This window comes from Lepidochelys kempii, chromosome 6 (assembly GCF_965140285.1).
Source record: "Lepidochelys kempii isolate rLepKem1 chromosome 6, rLepKem1.hap1, whole genome shotgun sequence".
In the NCBI taxonomy this organism is placed as follows: domain Eukaryota; kingdom Metazoa; phylum Chordata; order Testudines; family Cheloniidae; genus Lepidochelys; species Lepidochelys kempii.
The window spans coordinates 62,554,471-62,575,196 of record NC_136385.1 but is presented as its reverse complement, the minus strand read 5'-3'; the positions used below and the strand labels follow the sequence as shown (position 1 = coordinate 62,575,196).

At 42.4% G+C, this 20,726-nt stretch overlaps 1 protein-coding gene across 5 annotated transcripts in view; it reads right to left on the bottom strand.

Moving 5' to 3' along the window:
• Positions 1–20,726, bottom strand: part of FUT8 (fucosyltransferase 8) — a 291,145-nt gene that overhangs the window by 196,550 nt on the left and 73,869 nt on the right. Inside the window, exons 2-3 of one of the 5 annotated variants that reach the window (XM_073348344.2) lie at positions 19,899–20,115; positions 19,336–19,428 (exon numbers count right to left, since the gene is read on the bottom strand). The exons of 3 other annotated variants lie outside the window; for them this stretch is intronic. The gene's annotated coding sequence lies outside the window, so the exon portion shown is untranslated. The remainder of the gene's footprint in view (positions 1–19,335; positions 19,429–19,898; positions 20,116–20,726) is intronic. One more of the 5 variants, XM_073348345.2, reaches the window with a different exon arrangement.

Sequence of the window (20,726 nt, the reverse complement as noted above, 5' to 3'; positions counted from 1 at the left end):
GCTTACAGAAGTGCAAGACTGGACAAATGACCAGGGAGGAGTACAAAAATATTGCTCAGGCATGCAGGAGTGAAATCAGGGAGGCCAAATCACACCTGGAGTTGCAGGTAGCAAGAGATGTTAAGAGTAACAAGAAGGGTTTCCCTCAGGTATGTTAGCAACAAGAAGAAAGTCAAGGAAAGTGTGGGCACCTTACTGAATGAGGGAGGCAACCTAGTGACATAGGATGTGGAAAAAGCTAACGTACTCAATGCTTTTTTTGCCTTTGTCTTCACGAACAAGGTCAGCTCCCAGACTACTGCACTGGGCAGCATAGCATGGGGAGAAAGAAGTGGTTCCGGACTATTTAGAAAAGCTGGACAAGCACAAGTCCATGGAGCTGGATGCGCTGCATCTGAGTGTGCTAAAGGAGTTGGCAGATATGATTGCAGAGCCATTGGCCATGATCTTTGAAAACTCATGGCGATCAGGGGAGGTCCCGGACGACTGGAAAAAGGCTAATGTAGTGCCCATCTTTAAAAAAGGGAAGAAGGAGGATCCTGGGAACTACAGGCCAGTCAGTCTCACCTCAGTCCCTGGAAAAATCATGGATCAGGTCCTCAAGGAATCAATTCTGAAGCACTTAGAGGAGATGAAAGGGATCAGGAACAATCAGCATGGATTCACCAAGAGCCTGACTAGTCTAACTGCCTTCTATAACAAGATAACTGGCTCTGTGGATGAGGGGAAAGAAGTGGACGGGTTACCCCTTGACTTTAGCTAAGCTTTTTATATGGTCTCCCACAGTATTCTTACCAGCAAGTTAAGGAAGTATGGGCTGGATGAATGAACTATAAGGTGGATAGAAAGCTGGCTAGATCGTCAGGCTCAACAGGTAGTGATCAATGGCTCCATGTCTAGTTGGCAGCCAGTATCAAGTGGAGTCCCCAAGGGTCGGTCCTCAGGCCAGTTTTGTTCAATATCTTCATTAATGATCTGGAGGAGGGCATGGACTGCACCCTCAGCAAGTTTTCAGATTACACTAAACTGTGAGGAGAGGTAGATACGCTGGAGGGTAGGGATAGGATACAGAAGGATCTGGACAAATTAGAAGATTGGGCCAAAATAAATCTTATGAGGTTCAACAAGGACAAGTGTAGAGTCCTGCATTTAAGATGGAAAAATCCCAGGCACCGCTACAGACTAGGGACCGAATGGCAAGGCAGCAGTTCTGCAGAAAAGGACCTAGGGGTTACAGTGGACGAGAAGCTGGATAAGAGTCAACAGTGTGCCCTTGTTGCCAAGAAGGCCAATGGCATTTTGGGCTGTATAAGTAGTGGCATTGCCAGCAGATCAAGGGATGTGATCGTTCCCCTCTATTCGACATTGGTGAGGCCTCATCTGGAGTACTGTGTCCAGTTTTGGGCCACACACTACAAGAAGGATGTGGAAAAATTGGAAAAAGTCCAGCGGAGGGCAACAAAAATGATTAGGGGACTGGAACACATGATTTATGAGGAGAAGCTGAGGGAACTGGGATTGTTTAGTCTGCAGAAGAGAAGAATGAGGGGGGATTTGATAGCTGCTTTCAACTACCTGAAAGGGGGTTCCAAAGAGGATGGATCTAAACTGTTCTCAGTGGTACCAGATGACGGAACAAGGAGTAATGGTCTCAAGTTGCAGTGGGGGAGGTTTAGGTTGGATATTAGGAAAATCTTTTTCACTAGGAGGGGTGGTGAAGCACTGGAATGCGTTACCTAGGGAGGTGGTGGAATCTCCTTCCTTTGAGGTTTTTAAGGTCAAGCTTGACAAAGCCCTAGCTGGGATGATTTAGTTGGGGATTGGTCCTGCTTTGAGCAGGGGGTTGGACCAGATGACCTCCTGAGGTCCCTTCCAACTCTGATATTCTATGATTCTATTATAACTATTATTTAACATTCCCTACTGTACCCTCTGTTGAACAGGAAGTCTCTACCCCCAAGAATCATGAAGGAGCCAGGTCTGAAGTTGCAGAACTTGCAATCCAAGATGCAGTAACCAACCAGCATCCTGAGACAACAGATGGTGACTGACTGGAAGTCTCAGCAGCAGATAAAACTCTCCAGAGCAATATTGTTCGTGGGTATGCATAGAAGAGGCCCTTTGCGTAGTGAATGAGGATCTAAACCCCCTCTGGAACAAAATTTCTTGCATTTTTTGTTGGCAATCGTTGCAAAGAGGTCCACCTCCAAGTTAGGAATATGAATAGGCTGTTGAGGACTTGAGTCCAGCTCCCATTTGTCATTTTGAAGAACTGCCTTCTGAGGTCATTAATTGTGGTATTCTGTATATCAGGAGATAAGAAGCTGAGATGACCTCAGTGGCTATCCACCAATTCCAGAGTTTTATTATTTCGACACAAAGTGAGGGGGAACATACCCTGTCCTGGTGACTGATGTAAAACATGTAGGTCATATTGTTTGTCATCATCTTGTTCAATTTGGCTCTGATCAGAGGAAGTCAATTCAAGCATTACTGTCTGTTCTTTACTCTAGAAGGCTGATGTGAAGGAGTCACTAATGGGATGACAATTCGCTCAGGATTGTGTGACACCCCAGATGTACCTCCCATCCCAAGAGGGATGCGTCTGATGTCATGGTGATGGAAGGTAGATCTTGAGTAAATGGGACTCCTACACAGATCTCTGGGTCCTTCCACCAGATGATTGATTGCAGAACATAGCAAAGAGCAGACACCTGTTTGTCCAGATAGTGCTTGTTCAGTATATAGAATGTCCTGAGCCATTCTGGATGCATCAGAGATGTAACCTGGCGTGCTGAGTTACAAAGAACACAAACTGCCATGTGCTCTAATAGCTAGCGAGAATTTCTTGCTGAGGTTTGAAGACTGAGCTGAATCCTCAGTCATCCTAAAGATGAAAGTCTTTAGGTGGAAAAATCTGACCACAGGTAGGTAAGCCCTAGGTGTCACTACATCCAGAGAAGCTCCTATGAACTCCATTCACTGTACTGTCATCAAAGTGGACTTCTCAAGATTGTATTGGAGGCCTAAACTGTGGAGTGGCAATCCTTTTGCTTGTACTGCTGACAATGCCTCTTGATAAGATCTACATCTAGGCAACTAATCATTGAGTTAGGGAAGATGTAGAAGACAGGAAGACGTTGTGACTTACACCCCATATTCTTCATAGAAATTTGTTATGATATGAATATGGCATGACTAAGATATGTTTTATGCAACAGGGGTCATAAGAGGTATAATTGAGAAGGTTATGATCTACTGAATGTGTTTATCCAATTTGTATGCATGTATCATTTTTATATCTGAAGCTAGAAATATTGACCATGTATCTGTATTTCAAATGTACTACTTGGGTGACATCCACAACTAGCCCTTCAGGTACAACAACTAAAGAGCCAGACAGGGCTGATGGCCCATCAGCAAAGACAATGGACTGTGAAAGAGCTTAGTCTTCCTTTGTACTCTCCAAACAGCCTGTGAGAAATGGCTGCAGGGACAAGTGACTGAGTCACCTGCTACTGTACCCCCACCTTGGAATGCCCATGTTTTTCCACTGCAAGACAAAGGGTTCCCACCATACACAAAAGCTATATAAGACAGGGGAGTGACATCATCGTGGTTCTCCTCTACCTCCCTACCCAAAAAAACACTGGGAAACACCTGGAAACAAGAACTGAACTGGTGGGGAGAAGAGCTGAGGTGTCTAGCCTGTGAATAATAATACCTGAAGCTTCAGGCTGCAGGCCAGTGAAGCTGGCTTTCAAGAATCTTTGCAATCTGCCTGAAACAACACTTAGGGTGAGAAATTACTATTTGTAGCCAGTTTCTTTAGTGTATTAAGTTTAGTCTGCGTGTTTTGTTTTATTTGCTTTGTTCCATTTGCTATCTCTTATAATCACTTAAAATCTGCCTTTTGTAGTTAATAGATTTGTTTTGGTTTTTATTAAACTCAGTTTGTGCAATTTCTAACTGGGGGGGGCAAGAAGTTGTGCATCTCTCTTCATATTGAGGGAAAGGGCGAATTTTTATGAGTTTGTGCTGTGCAGATCTTTCTATATTGAACAAGACTGTATTATTTCGGGTTTATTCCATAAAAGGAGTGAATCCTCTCACAGAGAGCTGACTTCAGTCTGTCTCTGCAGCTGGATGTGGCAGTGTGTGCGCGCGTGCAGGCTGCAAGAGGCTGGAGAGTCTAATTCAGCTAACAGGGAGAGGGAATCCAGGCTGGTGGAGCAGGAGAGGCTCAGTGAAACCCCAGTACATCAGGTGGCACCCCAGAAGGAGGAGTCTAACCAGTCACAGACATATCTTCAGATGATATGGGTGAGCGACTAAGACCACCATGATCTTTGAGAATACTCTTGAGGCTGAGAAGGGGCTGAAAGGGAATATGCTGTATAGGTTGTGGTTGACTCTGAAACAAAGAAACCTCTTGTGAGAGGGATGAATCATGACATGAAAATTGACATCTTAAAGGTCAAGAGTTGCAAACCAATCCCCTGAATATAGGAAAGGAATTACAGCTGCAAGGGTCACCTTCCTGAATTTCTGCTGTTTCACATAGTTGTTCAAGTATCTGAGATCTAATACTGGCCTCCATCCCCCGTTCGTTTTGGAAACCAGAAAGTACAGAGAATAAAATCCTTTCCCAATGTGCTGAACTGGAATTGTTTCTGTAGTTTCTAAGCATAGAACTCAGGTGACCTTCTCTCTCACCAACTGATCATGAAATGGTTTCCTAAATAGGGATAGGCCAGATGGGTGGGATGGAAATGAAATGGATGGAGTAACCGGACATTATGACCTCCAAAACCCACCTGTTGGATGTTATGGTCTCCCAGGCAGGTTGGAATTGGGGAGGTAGTATCAAAAGGAGGCGAGGAAAAGGATGCTATAGTAACCTGTGGATCAAGTGGTGCTGAGATGATGTGGATGGCTGAAATGAAGCAGCTGTGGCAGTAGCTAGCCTCTTTTTGGAATATCTTGGTCTCTTGGCTGGAGGTTTAGGTGGTCTACAGAAAGTAGAGAAGTGTGCTAGTGGAGATCTCTGTGATATTTGAGACTTGCTAAATTTTCTTTTATTCACAGGTGTATAGATCCCTAGGAATTTAAGTGTTGTTGTCAAATCCTTTAACTTGTGAAGGGAATCATACACGGAGTCCAAAAATAACTTGTGACCATCAAAAAGAAGGTCCTTTATAGTAGATTTTACCTCCATAGGGAAGACAGACAGCTGGAAGCAAGATGCTCACCACATCATAATCATGGTGGATATGGACTGGATTGTAGTATCAGCTGCATCTAAGGATATCTGTAAAGAGGTCTTTGCCAAGAGCTGACCTTCATATATGATGGCCTTAAACTGTTCACTGTGCTCCTGCAGCAAATATTCAATAAAGGTGTTAAATTTGGTACAATTGAGGTCATCATATTTTGACATGGACACCTAATGATTCGTTATCCTGAACTGTAATGTTGCAGACCAATAGCTTTTGTGACTGAAATGATCAAGACACTTCTAGGCCCTGTTGTGCTGCCTTCTGCATTCATTAACTGCATCCACAACCAAGGAATTCAGTGTTGAATGTGAGAATAAAAATCCCAAATCCTTGGCTAGGACACATTTTTGTGGGCATATTTGCATGTTGGGGGTGTTGTGCCAGGAACTTCCCAGATCACCTTGGCTAGCTCTAGAAGAGCCTCATTAAACCAAAGTGTCACACACGTTGACACTAAGGCATGTAAGAACTCCAGGAATTTATGATGGCAGTCCTGTACTTCCTTAAGAGGAATCTGAAGCATATCTGCAATTCACCTCTTAGAACTGCTGAAAGCAACCCATGAAGGAAGGTGGTGAGGACATTGCAGCCTCTTCTAGAGATGAGAAAATATTCGTGTGAGTTGTTACTTGCATGTGAGCCCTTCCCTCTTTCTCTTCAAAATATCCTTTATTGGTTCTGGTTGCTGAGGAAGGAGAGAGGCATGGGAGAACAAGACTGTCTATGCTCCCTGCAAGACAGACTTGGGGCCCTTAAAAATTAATGATGATATAGGGCCTATGGACCCTAATAAGTCCACTGAGGCATAGGAGAAGGTAGCCACCGTTGGTCATCCCAGCTGGTCGAAGATGGAGGTAGTTTATCCTCCCTTCTCTCTGTATGTGGAGAAGAGGAATGTCTCCTCCAACAAACAGGATACACTAGAACAAAGAGCTGAGATTCAGAATCAGAGTACTCTTGCACATATTAATCTAATGGACATGATAATTACTCTCCCTGGATGGCGAAAGTCAGAGAAGTAAAGAGTCTCAATTAAAAATTAGTAGTCGGTGACCCAAAAGATCTTGGTACCAAGAGGTGCAGAGTCCCAGTAAATGATGCAGACTCTAGCTCACTGGAAACTAAGAGGTCTCATCTATAATTCAGTAAAAATGGGTTTCAGAGTAGCAGTCGTGTTAGTCTGTAGCCGCAAAAAGAAAAGGAGTACTTGTGGCACCTTACAGACTAACAAATGTATCTGAGCATAAGCTTTTGTGGGCTACACCCTACTTCATTGGATGCACAGAATGAAACATATAGTAAGACAAAAAATTTTTATAGTTGTTTATAAACTATACACACACACACACAAGGTGGAAGCTGATAGATATATATCTCTCTCTTCTTACTATATGTTCCCTTCTGTGCATCCGATGAAGTGGGCTGTAGCCCACGAAAGCTTATGCTCTAATAAATTTGTTAGTCTCTAAGGTGCCACAAGTACTCCTGTTCTTTTTGCGGATACAAACTAACATGGCTGCTACTCTGAAACCTGTCATTTAAAGCCTGGTGATCCCAGAAAATAAAAGTCCAAAATGACCTGGCAAACAGGAACACGTAAAAGAGAAAAGATAAGAATCCCAAAAGGAACTACCTACAGCTATATACTATCTATCTAACAACAATAAGGCACTCAGTCGAAGCAGGCATGCTCAATGCTCTGTCTCAGGCCAAAGGCGGTTGAGAAGGAACTGAGGATGGTTCATCTGTGCAGATCTACCCAGCCTCGGTACAGGCCACACGAATGTATAGAGCACATATGGGCTGACTGGGCACTGCTATCAAAAATCTCCAATCAAAGGCTCAAGGGTGCATGTGCACCTGAAGTGGAGCACCCACAGAGACACTACTTAAACTTTGAAATTTACTAAACAGATTTTACTTGAAAGCTACCAGAAAATTCAAGCTTCTCTGTGAAATTATATGCTGAAAATCTGGGATAGATACACTATATAAATAATAGTGATAACAATCAGTGGTTGAACCCTAGCTTTAAGTGCAATATAGAATTCAACCTTAACTATGGAATTACTACTGATCCTCCTTAATACTGCCTTCATCACCATGCTATCAGAATGCCTTAGACCAGAAGATATACAAAGAAAACCTTCTCAAATAAATCATGTTTTTATAAACAATGGGCACCCAGTTTTCTATAAAATAATAAATTTTAAAACTTACTACATCTCGCCCTTTTTTGTTCATTTATTTGTTCGGCGGGGTGGGGGGGGTGTTTTCCTAGTCTCCCTCTTTCTTTACTTGAAAAAAGTTTATTCTGGATTTAGTGGGCTAAGTTACTGATAGTTAGAATACCGATGTGTGCATCAAACCTTATAAACCACTACCTCATACACTTTGTGTGTGCCCAAGTTAATTCGTATGAAAACCAAGAATATATAAAATATTGATAAGACCAGAATCAACAAAAACTAAACTCAAAAAAAAATAGTTCCTTCACCATAGATAGGAACAGTGGGCCCCCTCTGCCCACTTGCCATTCATGACTATGTCTATCCACACCCAAACGATCCCACAGAATCACAGCTCCTGATATTTTCTTAGCAAACAAAAGGCAGGAGGTTTTTTTAATGTTTTTCTCCCTAACTTGCTATAAAGTAATACAATACAAAAATTATCATAGTTTTTGTTCAGCTGTCTTTCTTTACTCAAAAAAAAAAAAGGAGTACTTGTGGCACCTTAGAGACTGAAATTTATTTGAACATAAGCTTTCATGAGCTACAGCTCACTTCATCGGATCCACTGAATGCATCCAATGAGGTGAGCTGTAGCTCACAAAAGCTTATGCTCAAATAAATTTGTTAGTCTCTAAGGTGCCACAAGTACTCCTTTTCTTTTTGCGAATACAGACTAACACGGCTGCTACTCTGAAACCTTTCTTTACTCAGTACTTTTCTTCAATTCTGTCTGTCTCTTCCCTCGGATTAATTTTTCTTTCCAGTTCACCCCAGGCGAGTATATTTTTCAAACTTGGCCTTTGAATTTTTTAATTTAAAGTTCAATGGCACAGGGGATAGACTGGTGAAATGTAGAATAGTATCTGGAATCCACCTGCCTAGAGTGGGAGTAGTCCAGAAGGAGAAAGAAAAGTGTTTATTTTATTGTCTTAAGGAATCCTGAACAGACAAAGTCACCTTATATGTTTGAGATGTTGATGCCAAAAATCAAGTTATACTAGATATAAAGGAAAGAACGGACAAGAAACATGTTTAAACATTTTTTCCTGTTTAGTTAGATCACCTACACCTAGGATTCTCCATTTAAGAGGTACAGCTTGGATTCAAGCGCCAGACCCACATATCTTACGAGGAGGAGATTTCTGAAAGTGGACTTAGATTATTCAAGTTATTTCCACTGATCTTTTCCCTGTCCTGAGGCAGGGCCAGTGGGTGCTGCTCCCAAACTTTCTATTTCTGATCTTCACATCCTTTTGTGGGATAATTATCTCAAGCTTTTGGAGTTAAGGGTAAGGCAGTTATTTCTACAAAATGGCTGCCAACTCAGAACATAAGTATAAGGGACTGTCTTTCAGCTAGCATAAAAGAAAGACCGGAAGAGATGGGCAGGAGCCTGGAGGCTAGGTCTCATTTCTTACTTCAAATTGCACTGAACGTTGATCAGCCCGGTTTCACAAACTATCATACTATGCCATATGGGGGAGGGGGAAAGACAAACATCCCTATTTCTTCCCCCCAGTCCTGATCTTTACTACTGGATTACAGTCAAGGTACTGAATGAATGACAGTGTGATGGGGTGACTAACCCACACTCACCCTGCAGGGTCTAATGCAGGCCAGATAGGTCAATTAACCCATTAGGCAGCTGATTAAGGAGGCTCAGCTGGAAAGGAATAGATGGGGCCTATACAGCCCAGGAGATGAAAGCAGAAGGAGTTGCTGGGAAAAGGCAAATACCCCCAAGAAAAAGGGAGGAGTGAAGTGGAGACTGCAGTCATTCCCTGGGAAGAGGGAGGAAGCTTTTGGGAACTGGTAGACCTAGGAAGAAAAGGGGAACCAGTAGTAGGAAGCAGCCCAGGGACAGAGCAGTGAGGACAGAGAGAGAGAAGGCACAGACTGTTCAGCTAAGGGTCCCTGGGCTGGAACCCAGAGTAGAGGGTGGACCCAGGTTCCCCTACCAGCCACTGGGCAAGTGACACTGAGTGGGAGGACTGCCTCGGCTATTGAGGTCTAAACCTCCCCTGGAAGGGGGGAAAAATGGAGAGTGACACGGCCAGAGGGCCAAGCCATGAAGAGGACGCTATGGTTCCTGAGGCTGCGGGAGAAGCTGCAGGTAGATGGAATGACGATGTGCAAACTGCAGACACGGTGGGGCACTGGCCTAGAGCTAATTCCCAGTGTACTAGGAGGAGATGACAGTCCAGCAGTGAGTGGTGTGCCCCGTGACAGACACTAATAGGGTAGCGGTATGCTAGACCACTCTGTTGCATAACCCAGAGTACTGCTGGTAAGTGCTAAACAAGATAAACTAGGCCATTCCAGTAATAGAGGGGCCAGACCAGGAGAGGGGAAAATAATTGATTTATTAATATTTTGCTGTTAAAATGAATTCAGATTCACCACTGAAAACTGAGCTAAGGGGAAACAGTTTTGTTTCTTTGCGTTTTTTTTTTTTAAAGGAAGGAAAGAAGCTCGCTAAGGAGGAAGGGGGATGTTAAGAGACTGTCCTGGGCAAAGGAGATTAACAGAAACAACTCATGCGACTACCTGCGGAGTCCTAGATGTTGCACTCTCAAGGTAAGAGAGATTTGAGAGCAACGTACAGGTACAGAAACACTAATTTGAGAACATGAAGAGAACTTTATTGTAATAAAACTGTAAGAGTCAAACTTACTGCTGGAGCTTCTTTACAAGCTGCTTTGAGCTTAAGGACATGAAGATCTTGGACAGACACAGAGCTCTGTGACTGGGCTTGTGGTCATCAGGAAGTTCTTCTAGGACTCTGCACCACTGCCCTACCCCAAACTGATTACATTACAGACAGTTAGTAAAATGTCATTCTAAGTGAAGGAGCACATACACCAGGAAAAGCCACAAGTGCAGACAGTTCTGTGGGATTGTGCAGGGAATAATTATGAGAGTTCCTAGCCCTAAGGAGTGAATGGAAGATGTACAGGCATAGAGAAAAAACAGGAGTCAAAGTCCCGATTGTACCGTTACACTCTCCTAGTTTGACAATGAACCATTGATACCTATTCTTTTGTACCAATCTTTCAATCAGTTCTGCACCCACGTTATAGCAATTTCATCTGGACCACATTTCTCTAGTTTGCATAAGAGAATGTCATGTGGGACTGTGCCAAAAGCCTTACTAAAATCCCTACACACCAAGCCCGTAACCCTGTCAAGGAAGGCAATTAGTTTGGTTTGGCATTATTTGTTCCTGACAAATCCTTGACATTCCTTATGACCCTACTATCCTATAGGTGCCTACCAATGGATTGTTTAATAATTTGTTCAAGTATCTTGCCAGGTGTCTAAATTAGGCCTACTGGTCTATCATTCCCTTTTTGTTCCCCTTGTTCCTCTTTTGTTCCCCTTTTTAAATATAGAGTACAATGTTTGCCCTTCTACAGTCATCTGGGGCATCACCTGTCCTCCATGAGTTCTCAAAGATAACCGCTAACAGTTCAGAGATTGCTTCAGCTGGTTCCTTAAGTACACCATGATGAATTTCATCATGCCCTGCCAACCTGAACATATCTAATTTACCAAAATTTCTTTAATCTGTTCTTTCCTTTTCTGGCTTGTATCTTAACCCTCACCCTAAATCAATACTTTTTTTAAAAAACTCATTTAAAATTAAATGTGAAATTATGACAACCTACTGTAAGGCCTAAGCTTACTCTAATCTAATAAAATCAAATAAAAAAATATACAAGCAGTACGTGTTTTCTGCCAGAATTTTTAAAAAAGTCAAACTATTAAACTGGAGAAAGTCACTGGCTAAGCACCTGAAACCACACTGTTGAAGTGATAAACCAGCTTTTGTAAGTAGTACTCTCTTCTGCAGGCTCAGTTCAGTGAGTAGTTCATTCTAAGTTAAACCAATTAGGAGTTGAGAAAGCATGAAAGCTTCTTTTCCTCTTTCATCTCTAAATAAAAACCAAGGTGTGAGAGGATGAGATCATCTACATTTAATTTTTTAATTAATTTTTGTTGATGTTTATATAAAAACAAAATAAGCAATAAAAGTACAAAAAGATCAACAACTTACAGCTTGCATATGTTTCCAAATATTAATCTTAAAGGACATGGTAACCAGAAACAATCAGTTAAATTCACTAACTACAGATATTTCCTTGGTTTAATAAATTAGATAATATTAAGTGCAAAATATGTTTTTATTAACTTTTTTTCTTATATATTCCTCAAATTTAAGGCACTTTTAACTAATAAAAAAATAAAATGCTGGTTTTGTGCAATTTTAATTGAATTTTAATTACCATCCAAATGCAGCCTGACAAAAATCATGAGTAAAAATATTAATTCTCCGGTAAATAAATAAAAAAATGCATCATTCACCATTTTATAACACAATAAAAATTTCAAAATTAAGAATCTGAATAAATGTATGTTAAGCTACATAATTACTTAAATAAATCTGTATAAAAACAGCATATCTTCCAAGTTACCAAAAGTATGAAATCGAATATAAACACTATATTTAGTTACAAACCAGCATGTTTTAATGATTACCAATCAATGAGAATCAACCTTTCTTTACGAAAATAACTAAAAAGTAGAAAGGCAAAACAAAATTAAAATAAATAATTTAAATCAAGGTTTCCTGGTGGCTAATTTAAATGATTTAAAATCAGTTATTTTAATTAATCCTCCCTGCATCAATCCTGTATGATTTTCTTAAAACCAAAGAAGTGATTTTGTTTCATGAACACCATCATCAGATCTAACATTATTAAAATGTGATTCAAAAATAATGCACAGTCTTGATAACAAGGGTCACACTTTAAAACAAGTAACATGAAAGGAAGATGATGCACTGAAAACAGAGACCGTGATCAAACATTATTTTCAAATTTTCTGCAATGCTGTAATCTACTTCACTATCCAGAAAAAAGCTTTTATTTAAAAAAAAATCACATGTAACAAAAACATGTTATACACCTTAAAATATTTCAGCAAAATGTTAGTGTCCACATTTAGGCAGATGTGTCAGTCATATAAACTCAATACAAGAGTAAAAACAATTTTTTCTCTCTAATGAAGAATCAAGTTTCCTACCTACTTGCATTTTAAGTAATGGGATTTGGAAAAGTCACTTCCTTATAGCCTATCAAATCCTTTAAGCCACAGCATTTTTGTGACCATTAAACAGAGATATCTTTACTAACATACTATACAGAGTAAATCTTCAACATTCATTGAGACTCAGAATTAAATTTCTTGTAGTAAGCCTTGAAAATGAACCATATAATCAGCTAATGTGCTTATAAATCAATTGTCAGCAAGCACAGCCATACATTTACCCAAATGTTCAGTAATATTTAATACTCATGCAAAAATATAAAGAATAGATTAGAGAAGACTAGCTTAAAAAAATAAAGATTCAGAAGACTTATCTCCATGCATACGGGTACTTACATTCTTAACTCCCACTAATACCCATGAGAGTTATCTGTAAACTTGCCTCATAATCCGTCACTAACTCCCCTTTCTCCCCCAATTAAAATTACATTCATAAATATAAGCAGATTTCTCTCTGAACTCTAAATGACTGTGTTGCTGTGGTCATTGTTGGGTGGTGAAGTAAGAGATCAAGATGAATTTGATATTTCATTAACAGACAAAGTACTATGAATGCTCTTACAGAAGTGTTTATCCTACAAAACTCTTTCCACTATGCTTACAAAAAAAAAAAAAAAAAAGAAATGGTTACTCACCCTGTGCAAAAAGAAAAGGAATACTTGTGGCACCTTAGAGACTAACAAATTTATTTGAGCATAAGCTTTCGTGAGCTACAGCTCACTTCATCGGATGCATTAGTAAGCATGGTTCTTTGAGACGAGTGTCCCTATGGGTGCTTCACTTTAGATGTCTTGCATCCCCTGAGCCCTTGATGGAAGACTTTTCATAGCAATGTCAGTTCAGCACGCCCCTGCATGTTACTCAGTCTCACGTTCTTTGCTGTTGTTATATAGCACTGCCCAGGCAAACTGCTCTCAATTCCTTCTTTACTGCAAAGCTCCACAGCAGAGAACTCCAAAGCAGAGGGGAAGGAGGTCAAGTGATACAGCATCCATAGGTGAACACATCTCAAAGCACCACAGTTACTGGACAGGGTAACCATTTTTTTTTTTTCTTCGAGTAGTGTCCCTATCGACACTCTAGGTCCTACTGAGTAGTTCCCCTGAGGGAGAAGGGGGCTTCAGAGATAAGTCCAATACTGAGGAAAGTATAGCTGAGACAAATGCAGCATCAGAAGCAGAGTCATGAGTTATTGCAAAGAGCTCAGCAAACATATGTATAGAGAGCGTCAAGTCGCACCTCTACATATTTCAGTGATGGGAAGATTTTTAGAAAGGCTTTAGAGTTGGAAATAGACCTGGTAGAGTGAATTCACATGTTTGAGGGTTCTTCGAGATTACAAGATTGGTAGCAACAACTAATGCAGTTGGATATCCACTTGGAAAGCTTTTGTTTAGAGATTGCAGACCCTTTTGACCTGTCTTTAATCAAGACAAATAATTTGAAAGTCTGCCTGAAAGGTTTATCTTGTCAAGCTAGAAGGCCATGGCTCTCCTGACATCAAGTGTATGTAACAGTGCCTTTTCTTTGCCTAGGTGAAGTTTAGGGTGGAAAGATTTGGAGGTGAATGGGTTAGTTAATATGGAACTCAGAAGATATTTTGGTAAAACCTGGGGGTATGTTTGTAACGTGACCTTGTCTTTGAAAAATACTCTGAAAGGGAGATTGCCATAAGAGCTACTATTTACCCAACTCGCCAAGCCAACATGATGGTTACTAGAAACACTTTTCGTTGATAAATGGAGGAGTGAGCAGGTAGCCAACAGTTCAGACCGTGATCTTGTAAGTAATTTAAGAACCAGAGTGAGGTGCCAAACCAAAGGACAACATCTGACTGGTGGAAAGATTTCAGAGCCCCTTGAAGAACCTCGTTGTTGGGTGGGCGAATACGGAATAACCTTTGTGATACAGCAGGGCCAGAGGGCAGCAGGAGAGTGCTAGATGGGAGGTATATAAGCCCCAGGATAATCAGAGCCTTATTCTCTGTGGACTACGGAGAGTTACTATGGGTTAATTAGCGCACTAGAGCCAATTAAGGCGCCATCTGAGACCTAATAAAAACCACTGCTTCAGTCAGACAGGTGGAGGGAAGGAGAACTGACTGTAGTTTGGAGGCATATTTGTGTTAACCAGAGAATCAGAGTATCAGGGGAAGAGACCCTACCCAAGCAGGGCAGAGTGACTCCCCCAGTACAGAGGACCAAGAGAAACCCTGCCCAAGGGGAAAGAGGCCTATGAAGCTGAAGGGGCTGGGACCAGAGATGGGGGTGGACCTGGGTCCCTTGCCCACTCCCTTTCTCCCCTCTCTTTCCCCCCTCTCCAGTGAACTAGCGGACCCCAAGAACAGGGGCCAGGGCAGCACCCTGACCCACCACAATAACGTCGGCCCTTTGCCACACATTCTGTCTGAGAATAGAAAGCCAAGATGGCTACCAGGTGGACTCTAATGGAGCTCAACAGCTGCCCCAAGTTTTGTACTTCTAGGATGTAATCCAATATATCAGACAGCCATGAGGTTGTTTGTGAAACGTTTGAGGTCACATCAGTAGGCAAAGCTTGTCCATTTTTGTAAGTAAGCGCACATTGTTTTCTGCTGTGTAATAGCACTCTTTTTACTTCCTCTGAACCAGTAATTTCTAATCCTGTGAACCATCAACTAGACATATTTGAGGCAAAGAACTGCGAGATTGGGATGAAGGATCTTCCCGCCTCCCCGGGAGAGGAGATGAGGAGAGGCCTGGAGAGTAATCAGTGAGTGAAAGGTCAGTATATCCCATATGGAACTATGTTTCTCTGTGCCAAGTACGAATTATAACAACAACTCTGGCTTTGTCCTTTTTTGAGTAGAACTTTGGATATTTGAGGAGTCAGAGGGAACCTGTACAGTCAGAGGTGGATTAGGGGTTTGTGGGGCCATGGGTCAGAGCAAGTGGAGGCCCCTCCCCACCCCTTCTGCCTGCAGTCCCCCTTGTCCATTGCCAGCCCCGGCACTCCTGCCGGGGAGCATGAGCGGGCCACCATGGCTTCCCCTGCCCCGGCTGCCTGGCACTTCTACTGTACTGTGTACAGTAGATCCAAAAACCACTGAAGGTGAAAGGTATCCCCCAAGGATCGGTGACCCAGCCTGCCTGTGGAGCAGAACTGGGTACACTTCTTGTTTGTCACCTTGGCAAACAGGTCTACTTGAGGGGTGCCTCAATGCCGGAATATGTGGTAAAGTATGATTAAATCTATCTCCCAGTTGTGTTCTTGTGAGAAGTTCCTACTGAGTGTTCACAGTCACAATCTGAACTCCTGGAAGGTAAGCTGCTGTGATGACTGTGTATGCACCAATGCCAAAGCTTGACAGCCTCTGCACAGAGAGAGGGGGAATCATACCCCACCTTGCCGGCTGACACAGAACATGCATGGCAGTACCAGCTTTGCCATGGTCTTCAATACCGATGACTCCTCCTTATTCCACACTGGTACCAATTGCTTAGGAAGCATCCGCTGCCTTACTGGTACTGGGAGTAGTCCCGTTCCTTTGGCTAGGGTGGGTTTCAGGAAGTTCTTGCCTTTCACTGCTGGGAAACTGGTACCGTGTCCCTAGTGAGCTCCTGACACTTCTTTATCAGGGCCTGGAGCCTCACCCACTTAGGAGTCAGAGAGTAGGAACTCTTCTTGGACGAGGACTTGGAGGAGGATTTCTCATGTTTCTTGTGAGTGTTTGCTCTTACCTTCCTCATGCCTTTGTTTGGAAGAGTCCTTAGCTCTGCTTCTATCATACCTAAAACCAGACACCATCATGCTCAAATAGGTGGTTTTCTGTGCTTCCTTCCAACAGAACGGAGAGTCTGATGGGCCAGGATTGGTCTGGGGCCTAACTGTTTGGTCCACGAGGAATCTTCTAAGTCTATACTCATGGGCATGACAGACTCAGCTAGGAAAAGATGGGCAGATGCTCCAGTTAGAGGGGATATGTGCCTTTATTGCTTAAAAGAAGCTCATGTCTTGGTCGTCTCTGACCAGAAAAGCCTGGGGGAAGGCTTATCTTTGTTAATTTAAAATATATATTTTTGCAATCTCTTTAGAATCTCCTCTAAGTTTTATATATTTCTCTGTCCTCGCCCTGTTGTGCCGGATCCATTATTCCTTTAAACAGAACAGAGGTACTGGCTACCCCATATGGTAATTTTGCAAAACTAACTAGTATTCCGTCAGAACAATTTTTTTTAATCTGGTTCCAGTGCCATTTGCACCAATATCATAGGACAAGTCAAGTTTGGTAAACTTCATTCCTTCTGCCAGTTTTGCAAATAAATTTTGTGGTTTAGGAACTGGATATCAGTTCACTTCCAGACACGAGTTTATGGTGACTTTACAGTGCCAACAAATTCTTATGCTAACATCAGCCTTTGGGATACACACAACTGGTGCAACCCAGTCACTAAAATCCATGGCTGAAATTACACCCTGCTTTTGCAATTCCTTCAGTTGCTTTTCTACAGACTTGCAGAGCACATGACACAGGTCTAGCCTTTAGGAATGGCCTTTTCAAACACAACGAGCCTCGCTGTAATGTCTTTTACCAAACCCATGTCTGTATTAAAATAGAGTCTTGTATTTTTCTTTCATTTCCTCCATTCTGTCTAGCACGTGGTATACTACAATTCAATCCAAGTTAAGCTTGTCTAGCTGTTTCTGCCCATCAGTTGGAGGAGGTGTGAGTGGGGCATTTCCTTTAGTTACAATTAACTCTAATAGTGAATAAATACCTTTAAATTACAGTGACAGGGGGACTACCTAATATTCCTCTCTGCCCTTTATTGTAATTCTGTAAAAGCACATTGGATTCTCTTAATCTTGCCCCAGGAAATATTTTTGTACACCACTTCAGAAATCATGGACTTTGCTGCTCCTATATCTATTTCAATATCATATCATTTACCTTTACATTAACATAGTATAAGGGATAGGATGTCTGTTCAGTTCTGTGAAATGACATCTCACACCTCTTTTCATCCTGGGGAAAACTGCTTCCAAGCCTGACTCCTCCACAGTCACAAAACTAGTTCAGTGATTCATACTTGTAGGCAAGGCTTCCTTTCAGCATACCCTTTGGTGTGCAGAGGTGCACTGTGGCAAGCCCAGGTGGCATGTCCCCTTTTACTGCACTTCTTACATTGCAGCTTATTAAAGAAACACTGCTCCTGCTGGTGTGATGTCCCTAAACAGCAGAAACAAGGCTTCCTCAATTTTGCTGCAAGCCTGTGATCGATGCCAAACTGTGTTGTCATCTTTTCCACCACCTGCTGAAACCATTCTTCCAAGCATGGCATGATGGATCCAGTCTATTTTCAAATTTTTGAGTTATTTGTCTTTGTGGATTCAAACAAAGCAGTCTCTATAGCTCCTTCTAGCACAGGGGTGGGCAAACTTTTTGGCCCGAGGGCCACATCTGGGTATGGAAATTGTTTGGCAGGCCATGAGTGCTCACAAAATAGGGGGTTGGGGTGCGGGAGAGGATGAGGGCTCTGGCTGGGGGTGTGGGCTCTGGGGTGGGGCCAGAAATGAGGAGTTCAGGGTGTGGGAGGGGGTCCCAGGCTGGGGCAGGAGGTTGGGGTGCGGAGGAAGGGTGAGAACTCCGGCTGGAGGTGCAGGCTCTGGCGTGGAACTGGGTATGAGGGATTGGGGGTTCAGAAGGGTGCTCTGGGCTGGGACAGAGAGTTGGGGCGCAGGCTCTGGGCAGCTCTTACCTCAAGCAGCTTCTGGAAGCAGCGGCATGTCCCCCCTCTGGCTCCTATGCAGCGTCACAACCAGGCGGCTTTGCACACTTCCCCGTCCTCAGGCACCGCCCCCACAGCTCGCATTGGCTGGGAACTGAGGCCATGGGAGCTGTGGTGGCGATGCTTGGGGCAGAGGCATGCCGCTGCTTCTGGGAGCCACATTGAGCTATGGCACGCAAAGAGTGGGGCAAGTCCCTGACCCTGCTCCCTGGCTGGAGCAGGGCAAGCCCCAGACCCCACTACCCAGTGGGATCTCGAGGCCCGGATTAAAACAGCTGAAGGGCCGGATGCGGCCCCTGGGCCGTAGTTTGCCCACCCCTATTCTAGCAACAGTTCCTTTTTTATATACAACATTCATCCTCTCTTAATTCTGGGTGTTTTATACCAAGAACAATTTGATCACTGAACGCCTCTTTTAGAAAGTTACCAAAACAACAAATGGACAGTTTTTTCAGGCTTCCCAAAAACTCAGGTACTTTCTCCTTTTATTTAGTTTCTTAGAAGCTCACATCATTCTGTTAAAAAAATGTGGACGGCACAAGTTTCTTTAGAATCTCTATTGTCCTTATATGTCAGCTCACCAGATTCTTGTGGAAAGCAAAAGTCTGTAAGCACTTAAATGTTTTCTCCCACCAATGTTAGGAAAACAGTCCATTATCAGTATCTTCTATAGCATTTGCATAAAACTACTACTCAAGTCTGAGTATATGCTGCAAAATCTTCCTCTTTTTCATTAACTTGAACACTGTCCATATTGCCATATGCAGCCATTTTATTTTTACTTTTTAAAGAGAAGTTGCATAAAAACATAAAATTCTTGTTCTAGAAGGATGCAATGTAATATGGCTTTATTTGCTAGAATCCAGAATCCTAACAGACAAGAACAAAAAGACAGACACACAAAGCAGGCTGCTTCTTAAGGCAGAGTGGCACAACTCAACCCACCTTGTTCTAGGCTGGCTGTTTGCAGACTGCTGAAGACGAAATCACATGCTTCCCTACAGAGTTTCCGAGCCTGCCAGCAGAATCAGGAAATGCCTTACAAATTAAAGTGGTAATTACTAATTTTAATACAGTTTTCAATACCCTAACAAGGGGCATCACCTCTTCCTCCAGCACTATTTGCAGAAAAAATAGCTAAGGTACTTCACTGCAGTAGAGGGTTTACATGTATGAATCCCAGGCACTTTTTTCCTCCCCAGAATTAGGGACTTTACAGCTCCCCACTCAACATACTGGTGTCTGTGGATCCCTTTATTAGGCACCACTTTCTCTACGCATTGCATACAGAACTTTGGTGCCTAACTCATGATTACGGATTCCACTGGGTGGCAATGTATCTGAAAGTTAGGCACTGCAGTGCCTAAGTCAGTCCCTTTGTGGATCTAGACTTCAGGACTGGGGTGAAGAATCCGATCTTTGTTTCACAACAGGAGATCTAGAACAAGTAAGGAAAAGGGACTAGCGAATACCAGGTCTAACAAACCAGAAAATCAGCAATGTCTCACCCAAAATGGAGCCATAATGATCACTGTGTCTCTTTCCTGATTTTCCAAATCAACCTGTATATGAGGATTCAGGAGAAAATGCATTTAACAGGTTCCCAAATCACTGTAGGAAGAAGATATATTTAAGTTGTACTTAGATTGTCTTCCTTGGAGCAAAAATAATTTGCACTTACTGTTTTTACTGGCTGCAAAAAGGTCTATATGAGGGGATCTCCACCTAAGAAACAGAAATGAGAGGATGAAATCCCTTAAGGACCATTCATAGTGAACTCTGTACAATCTGCTTGTACATAGACTAGTAGGTTGTTCTCAGCAGTTACGTGAAAATTATTTCACCTGATGTTGTATGCACCATGTTCAGAACCTAATGGCTTCTTGGTGCAGAAGGGTTGACTCAGCTCCACCATTCCTGCAAATATAATATATGGCAGTGACTTTGTCCATCAGGATCTACTAAAAGATGCCCTTGAATCTGTAGGTTATACAAACTGTTCTGAACTGTAGTGCATTTTAGAAAAGAGGATTCCTGTGGAATCAACAAACGCCAAGTTTCCAAGTGACCCAGATGAGTATCCCACCCTTCAGTGGAGATGTCCAACACCAGTATTGTTGAAGGAGGTTGTGAATGGGATTCCTCTGAACCCCAATCTCAAGATTTGTGCACCTGCACAAATATACAAGGACTGGGGGAGGGGGAAGAGGCTGTATGTGAATAGCAGATACTGGAATGTTCCTTTCATCCTGATTGGATTAGAGGGTAGTCTTTACCATTGACATTGCCTTGAAGAGAACATGATGAAGTTAAGACAGACATGTTATACAATACAG